The sequence below is a fragment of the Orbicella franksi genome, chromosome 5, assembly GCF_964199315.1.
Source record: "Orbicella franksi chromosome 5, jaOrbFran1.1, whole genome shotgun sequence".
NCBI lineage: Eukaryota > Metazoa > Cnidaria > Anthozoa > Scleractinia > Merulinidae > Orbicella > Orbicella franksi.
In genome coordinates, this window is record NC_138149.1 from 23409901 (window position 1) to 23419420 (window position 9520).

The 9520-nt window shown below is 37.5% G+C and overlaps 2 pseudogenes; both read right to left on the bottom strand.

The window, feature by feature from the left end:
- Positions 1-676: 676 nt before the first annotated feature.
- On the bottom strand, positions 677-1325 carry LOC145487874 (uncharacterized; annotated as a pseudogene).
- A 4542-nt stretch (positions 1326-5867) lies between these two features.
- On the bottom strand, positions 5868-7826 carry LOC145487875 (putative serine/threonine-protein kinase DDB_G0280461; annotated as a pseudogene).
- Between the last annotated feature and the right edge of the window lie 1694 nt (positions 7827-9520).

Consider the following 9520-nt stretch of genomic DNA (forward strand, 5'->3'; position numbering starts at 1 on the left):
AATAAGATTAATTACAATGTTATTCACATGGGTTCCCGAAATCTAGGAATTTTTTATGAACTTTTGTTTCAGAGGGACGAAAAGACGATGCGAGTATGCTCGCTGACTCTGGGCTTCTGAGCGACATGGGGAACTTCGCCTTTTCCCCAGCTGGCCAACCTATGTGCGTTTATGGCGATCCGGCTTGTCCCCTCCGGATTCATCTTCAGGCGCCATATCGCCAGGGACGTCTAACCCAGCAAATGGAAGATTATAATAAAGCATTGAGTGCTGTGCGAGTGTCTATGGAATGGCTTCTGGGGGACATAATTGATTCCTTTAAATTTTTTAGATTACAAGAAAAGCCTAAAGATAGGTTTAATCAGCGTAGGAAAAATGTATCTTGTATGTGCTTTGCTGCGAAATGTCATAACTTGTTTATATGGTAATCAGACGTCTGAGTTTTTCGACCTGGAGCCGCCAACTCTACAGGAATATTTCCAGTAATCGATTTAAAACCAAACAAAATAAACATTGAAAACATTTGTTCTTCAAAGTAGGTATACTTGTGAGCACGGGGCTTCCAATTTAGTCCAAGATGCAATCTTTAAAAGTTCTGAAATACATGTAACATTTAGCTTAAATCTTGTACAACAACAACAACAACATGTTTTAAATAAAGACACTTTGTGGCTGATTACTTATTTAGTAGCTTTTCCACGACATTCAAAAATGCGGTATTCAATTGTTGCTGCTGAAGAATAATAGCTTTCATCATTTCCTGCTGACTTTCCTGTTCCTGTTGTTTTGTACGTAACTCCTGTTGTCTAATTTCGCAGTCAGCCGCTGCTTTCTCTCGCAAAAAGTCGACCAGTGGTTCTGCACGTCTCTTCTTACGACGTTTTGGAGAAGCTCCACCTTCGTCTGAATTGCCTTTCTTGGTCGCTTTAAGGCTCTCCGTCACTTTTTTCCTGATATCCTCTGCAGTCTCGTTGTCCTTGAGTTGCTGATTCGATGCCGATTTAGCCCTTGCTTGTATGGTATCTTCTCTCTCGACTAACTCCTCGATCAATAATTCCTTCTCCGTTAACTCTTCCACAGAAATCCCACTTGCCTTCTCTTCCTCGCTTATCTTTTTGCTGAACTTTTTTCGGAGAAGGTTCCACCGCTCTCGTACAGCTTTTTTTATCCTTCAGTTGGAATTTTGGAGGGCGGATTTCATTCACACTGTCGACTATCGCTTCCCAAGCCAGTCCACGATCGGGACTTCCTTTCTTTGCTCCAAAAATATTTCTTACTAGCATTTCTCTTAGAAAATGCACATCATGTTCTTCGCTCCACTCCATCGGCCTAGAGTGAAACAACGGGAAACGAGAGGTAAAACATAATGCATAATTTTGATAGCGATAAAGAATCAAAGCAGCTAAAACCTTGGCCAAGTAGCTTAATTCACTCACTTGGATTTTCGCAGTCTGCGTCTACAGCTCCCCTTTTAAAATGCGATGAATAAAATACGTTTTATGCCAGAAGCTATTCAAGTAAATTACGAGAAGATATGCTCTTAAGTTGCGAAAACTAAAAGACCGGGAAAATAAAAAACGAGTATAAGCGGACAAAAGACTCGTATCTACTCACGTTTTCTACACACCGTGAAAACAAGCCTTTTGAGGCCGGCGCCGAGCCTAGACGACTTCGCGCCAAATGTACGACGTCAAACGGAAATAAAACTTCACTTCCAGGCGCCGTCGCCGTCCTGAAAACTCTCGCTGCTAAAGGTTCCTGCTACGGGAAAGTGCCTGGTTTCACGTACTCCTCACTACGTGAGTATAAGTATGCTGTCTCCTTCTCATTTTAACGCTTTTTTCACTGTTTGAACCCCCAAGTTTAAAGATAAAGTCCTCAGTCATTCAAACCAATTCTAAGATAATTGTTTCTGTTATTTGTACAGAAAATTTGGACGATATTAACACCTACCGAGAGATGATCAATTCAGTCATATTAGTTTCGGCCCGAGCAGCCATAGATATGAAAGTTTCGCGTGTACTTAGCTGAGACATAATTGTTTATTGCTGTCCAAAATGTACTTTATTAGAAACAAACATTCTGCATTTTCGGTATTATCACGTTGTACCAACAACCTGTCTGTGCTGAAACCGAGCTTTTTATCAGTGTTTATATTTTGTTTTGTAGTTGGAATTACAGGTGGTTCTGTCAAGTTCTAAAAGGCAAACACTGGACGAAAAGATGGATTTACTCAACTTGAAAACGTGAGCAAATCTGATGCAAATATAGTGCTCTGAATTTGACACATATTTGCGCTTTGATGCAAAGTTGACACAAACAACGAGATTTGCTTCTGTTGAATTTGTGTGCGAATATAATGTAAATCTGACATTTGATCTTGATTTGCCTCACTTTTGAAATGAAGGCAAATATACAACTTTCACACAAGCTGGCTATAGATTTGCCCACCAAACCGAAATTAGAGTAAGGGCAAATCTGGGCAAAAACAATGCAATTCTCTTCTGTAGATAATCACTTGAATTGTACAAAAATATAAAATTTCTGAGCAGTTCATTCACATTTGCAGGAAAAGCAAACATTTTTTTGCACTTGTTTTGCTTTTTGTTTTTACTGAAAATGTCGCATGAATATACAGTATTTGCAATCTAACTGGTATTTTCATCCTGTTTGTTTCACAGTTGTCATTGATAGTATTTTTTTGTCTGCATAGTTTTCACTGACTGCCAAAAGATGACTGCATCTTTGCAGAGGGCTTCTTAGTAATGACCACATTTTGAAAACCCTATAGTGAATACCACTAAAACAAACAAAAAAGTCCCATCATTTAGTCACATTTGAATTGTGGCTGGTATGCATAAACTGAATTCTATGAAAAGCCTTTTGTATAACCTTAGGGCAATCAAAAGCCCTCAAACCAACGATTTCTTGCTTTTTTTTTTTTTTTTGATGTAAAAAGGAAAGGCACATTGTTTTGCACATGAAGGGATTACTATTTTGATAAAAAAAAAAATATTTATAAAAGGTAAAGGTTAACATTTTGCGTATTATCACTATATCATGACTAATTCTCACTTGTGATATATCATGAAATATCTTACGTTTCTTGTAAGTGATGTTGATAGTATCATGATTTATCACTGGTTTTATAAGGGAATGTTTGTTTTGATGTTCCATATTAGGTTTTTACCATACAAGTGTGTTATCATGAAATTATCAGAATATTTTATTAAGAAAGAATTTTTTCTTACCCCTGTGATATAGTGATAAGTCATGATATTATCAGAATATTTAATTAAGAATGTCTTCTCCTCTCGTGATGTAGTGATAAATCATATTATCAGAAAATACATTGTATAATTAGGTAAGAATGTTTTCTTCCCCTGTGATAGAGTGATAAATCATATCATCAGAATATATAATTAAAAACGAATGTCTTCTTTTCCCTGTGATAAAATGATATATCTTGATACAGTGCTGTCCCTTGACAACAAATAAAAGCTAACAGCAAGCAAACAGCAGCGAAACTTACCGATTTCGATATTATCATGGTATATCAAACAATTAATGTGTCTGTTCTTCTGTTACACAATAAAATCACTCGACTGAGATTTCAGAATGAGTGTCACATGATATGATAGCTAAGTTGCTATTCTGAAAAAATACTTTTCCATGCTATTCTCATGATTTGATAGTGATTATTCGATATCTCAATTTACCACTTTTTCAGCAACTATCATGATAATCTCATATGATGATATTTTGATCTTTGACATGCACAATGTGATAAAAATGATTTCTCCATATTATCATTCTATTATCACCAAAATATCAATAACATAGAGAAATATCGATAATCAAACTGATGATATTGCACCAAGATATTTTAATAAACTGCAATCCTGCACGCTAGTGCATTCAGACCACCCTCTGAAACCTAACTGAGTAAGTCAATACGTCCTCCCCACAACCTGAACCACGGCAAGAATTTTTGTTTCTCAGTATTGTTTCAGCAATAACGTGAATTTGTTACTTATTTTTGCCCTTTGTACATATAGATAAACATGTAGGAAGCGACTCATTTGCCATCTTTGCGATGAAACTGTCTCTCAAACAAAGCTGTAATTGCAGCTGTAGTTATTTCTAAGATAGTAGACGGAATTGCTGCAATTGATTAAAGGTCCTATGAAACCCTCTCAGCTTGAAAGGCCCTTATGGAAGCCCTGTGTATGATTTACTTGTAATCAACAGTTTCATATAATGGTTGTTCAGTCACAAAGCTTGCTAAACACACTACCTAGCTTTAGTCACACATAATGCCCTGATGACAGGGTTAATACCAGTGGACATTCAAGTTTTCAAAAGGATTTAAAAAACAAGAGGATTGTGTAAAGGGTTGCTTTCGAGGTGGGGGAGGGGGGGCACCTTACTTTTAAAAATTACTGGAAGGTGCAGAGAAACACCAAAAAATTACGCTTGATCTTCTTAAACTCTAAAGAGCATTTTCATACCAGAATCTCACTGAGTAACCTAAGAATACTTCTTAAAATTCCAACCCCATGAACTTCTTTTCTTCCATAAACTTCTGTCAACTAATTTTTAAAATGTTTCTGAAACTTGTATTAGAAAATTAGTTCTTTTAAGGTGGCTGATGATACCTATGTTTCATTCACCTTTTTCTCTAAAACCCTTGATCCCTCGGTCGCCAAAATTGGCAGCAAGCAAGTTAACAACACAAACTTTGGTTTTTTGATAGTTTAGCTGACGTATGTGCCGTTGCCATGGCAACATGAATAAATATAAACGGGCCTTTAAAATCGCTTTTGTCGATTTTGTAGAAAATCTAGTCATTAGATTTTCTTTATAATTTGCATGCAGCAAGCTTGTAACAATACACACAAGTTAACACCATTTTCATAATAATTTAACAGAGAGATCTTTAATTATCCCTTGTTGAAGGTTCACTGGAATATCCAGAATTTCCTGTGTTAAAGTTCAATTTTTTTCAATACTCCAGTTACTTATTTCCTAAAGTATTTTTGTGCCAAATTTCGTGAAATTCTAAGGAGTGGTTCTCGAGAAAAAGGCGTATTTCCGAGAAAGCAATTTTTCATTCAATCGCAATTTTTTGACTTACTACGTATGCGCTGCATTTAACTGGGTTCTTTCGGTAACAACGAAAAAGCTGAGAATCGCTGGGTTCTTTGCATCGTTACCTTTTGTAACATATCTTTGCAATAAAAGGTTAAAACGGTCAATACACTGCGTTCAATTATAGAGAAAAATAGCACAGATAATGCGGGCATTGGACAAATAAGGTGATCGCTCTATTAAAGGCATGTTTGTTTGTTTTTTTGCAATCCTTGTGCGCGCGCTGAATCGCATCAGCAAAAGCGCGCGCGAAAACTGTGTTCGGCCACCTTAAGGAGAATCATATGAACTGTTTGTCTGCATCCTTACAGCACAACATTCAATCATTTCAGTCCTACCATATGCACATACTATGTCATGACTCAAGCATGCAGACCAAGCATAAAACTGGGAAAATATAGCTAAAAATGTTGCTAGTGGCTGGTGTGATAATTTGGAATGCCTATTGTCCATTTGTTTTCCTTTTCGCAGATTGCTTTCTTTAGTGATTCTTTTCATTTCATCAAAGAAAACAAGAAAATATCTGCATGAGAGAAGCTGTCATTATGTCCCTTTTTCTACTCAAGTCCAATCAAATTTTCGTACCAAGAAATGTGGGTGTGCAGAACTTGCAAGTATCCTTTTGAAAGAAGTAATTACTCTTTCTGAAAAAGTGACTTCAGCTGCAAAAATTGGGGCTTATGGATGTTTCTTATGATGAAAGATCTCAATTGTTCTTATTTTTGGTAAATGGCTACATTACTTTCAAGCTGACTCAAAAGATATGACATAGGGCACCTTAACTTTGGATCTTTTTCTAAACACTTCTTTTGTGCATCAAGGAAGCAACTTTCAGTTTTAATTCTATGGCTCACATCAGACATAGCCACACCAAATGAAAATATGTCAGAAAGAAAGGATGGTGGATGACCAAGAACTACTTCTGGGGCAATGTGTCGGTGCTTCTTCCGGTATTCAGTTTGCTCAAGAAGAGTCAAGGACTTCCTTTTTGAAGGAGCCTCAGAAATTTGAATAGACTTTCCAAAGTCAATGAGCATTGGATGATATTCACTGTTAAATTCTGTAAGAAGAATATTGTCACTCTTTATATCGCGATGGAGTAACTGCTTTGAGTGCAGATGATGCAAGCTTGACAAAGTTGTAAGATAATCTTTCCACAAGAGTGAGTTGTAAGGGATAAGGATTTGCTGTACAGTCCACGGTACAAAGTGCAAGAAGAACTTCCGATACCATAAAAATATGACGCAAGAAAGTAGGGCTTCTGTGTCACATTCAAACCAAAAATATGTGATATTGAGGGATGAATGCAGCGGGCCATAATAGCTGATTCACGCTTAACATCCTGTGAAGAAGAAAGATCATTGAATACTTTCACTGCAACTGGAATGCCCTTGTAGTACTTCTTTTGACAATTGCCAAAGACATCACACCGAAGGTGTATTGTAGTATTGTTCCCATCTTTGTCTTGTGGAGACACAAAATGATTCCAGCTAATTTCTGGGACATTACAGCCAACCCTTTTGTCAGCAAGAGAAAAAAAGCTGTAATCAAGGGAAAGGAAAGCATGTTACAAGTTATTAATAAAATAGAAAATGACTGCAAATTAGAGAAATATACAATTGAATAAAACTGTTACAGCATACAATTAAACTCACTTTATAGCCACATTGCAATGTAAGTCAGGGGCGTAGCATCCATATACGCACGTACGCCCGTGCGTACAGCTGAAATCTGGAAAAAAAAATTATTATTCCCTTAAAGCATTTGCCAGAGTTGCCATAAAATAGGAACAATTTTTAAATTTGGGATTATACTGGCGTGTGTGTTTGTTTTTCCAGTACCTTTTAATTAATCCATAAACGACGAGAAACGTTAATTGGCTTCCTAGACTTGTTAACTCTTTTTTTTTTCTTTTTTTTATCCCTCCAATTCCTAGCTAATACATAGATATGTTTTCAGGAAGCCAACACCCTTTTAGCTTTAATTCTATATTCCAGCGAAGCTCTCTGAGCTAACAGAAAGAGCTGTTAATGATATCTACTGCTACTTCGGCAGTGACATGGACATCTCTAAGGGCGAATTCAAATCCGAGGTCAAAAGATGGAGGCAAAAGTGGTGTGGAATGAATGGTAATGTGAAGCCAAAGACTTTGGTTGAGACTCTTAATCATGCCAACCCTCAATTCTATCCCGGAGTTTATGTTGCTGTGATAACATAGTTGATGTATCCTGTGTCAACTTGCACTGCAATCTCGTTCTTAGAGCCTTCGTACCCCTTGACCAGCGGTCGAAAAACGAGAGCCATGAAGCAACCATTTCAGGCGTACGCCATAGATGCAGACTGCGCAGTGAAACCGGATGGGCAGAATTCGGTTATTTCAAAATGGTTGCTCCCAGAGCTCTCGTTTTCCGACCGCTGGTCAAGGGGAACGGAGACTGTGGGAACGAGATTGCTTGCATTGCTGAGCGTAGTTTCCGCAGTATGAAGAGATTAAAAACGCCCTTACGAAGTACCATGGCAGACGGGAGATTGAGCGCTTTAGCAATTTTGCACATTCACAAGCACAAGGACGTTGACACTGATGATGTTATAACAAAGTTGGCCCTTCTAAAGGGTAGACTTAATCTCTTGCTCTTTTCTTGTGAACCCCTGTTTTTACCATTGTCTAACCCCATTTTTTGTTGTAGATTACCGAAAACACTAGAGATGAGTAAAATAAACAACTAACTACTGCATTTTCCGTCGCATTTATTTATAGAAAAAAATTCCACGGAAATAGTTGGAAATGGCATTTCCGAGACCCTAAATTTCAAAATTTTCTGGGGGAGCATGCCCCCAAACCCCCTAGGTTGGGGCGCCTTCGGCGCACCCAATTTCAGCGTTGTGCGTACACCTTCAAAATCTCACGCTACGCCTCTGTAAGTATGTACGGTATTTTACTTTTTAAAATATTTTGTTTTCAAATTGAATCCCACCCTGCTGGCAAATGCTGCCAGTTCACCCTGGACAGCACATTGCGGTCTAATCAATATTCTCTGGTTAGGCCCAAGAAAGATTGGAAAAATGCATGTACTTTGCAACAAAACCTGGTAGGACCTTGTAAACAACAACAACAACAACAACAAAACAAATATATATGTTCTCTACTCATGTGCCAGTCTTCAGAGAATTATTTGACAGTGATTCTGGTTTATGAGCTCCATGGTTTCTCTTGATTTCTCCTATTTTAAAACCTTTTATGTAATCTTATTTAAGCTACAGTTTCACATCCTTGGTCTTAATGTTGGACAAATAGTAAAAGTAACACTTTTGCAGTTATACTAAATAATACAGTCAGCCTCTGAACATCATGACTCAGAAAACCCAACTTTTCAATTAATTACTAGCAAAGGCTTGGACCGAAAGAAGCAACTGAAACTAATGTTAAATTTGTACTTATGATTGATATCAGTGGGTAATGAGTCTAGTATTTAATCAGGTATTTAATTTGCTGCTAATACCATGCATTTTATCAAAAAGGTACAAATTCAAAGGACTACAAGCCACACACACAAGCACATTGATATACTCTGAAGTTGGTTAGGAGTGTCCAATTAAAAGTGGCCTACAAGTCAGATAGAAATATTTCACTTGTGATACAAGTTTAGGGGTCAGGCCAAGGTCAATCTCGCAATACTTAGTCCTATTATTTCAGTCTCAGTCAGTCACTTTCAACCAGACCAAAGTCAAATTAGATCATGTGTACTAAAGACATCCGCGGTCAAGCGTCAATCGATACCCTCAAATCAACGATACCCTTGATCGATACTTGATCGACACTCCATCGACACCAAAATTATGTCTGAATTCTATATGCTAATTAAAGAAAAGTTAATTTAGAAGTGCAATTTTGAGAGATCTGATGAGACGTCAGTCAGTTTAGGCCAATCCTGAAATTTGACCCTACCACTCACAGGGCTGCTATGCTCTTGTGAAGGGACTGGGATAACAGCGATGGCAATGAAAGCACAAAACGGTAGAAATCACCAAAAAAAAAATTGTGAACATGCAAGGGCAGACTTAGTTGTATTAATCCTACTTGTGGAATGTTCATGTTTCGGAATATTTAACGCTCTAAATCGATGATATTTCGTTCATTCTCAACGGTTCAGGGGCACAATTGTGATCTCGAACTTTCGTGATATGAGAAATGTCTGTTGTTTTCGGATTGTTAAAAATGTCATTTTGGATACCGAAAAAAAGTCAGCTATCATTTTCGGAAATGCGATAAGACCTAACGTTTTCGGGAAATGGACAAAAATGCCCTAATAAGTTCGAGAATACTCAAGCTCCTCTAGAATAACCGAACAGAATAACCGGCGCAACCTTA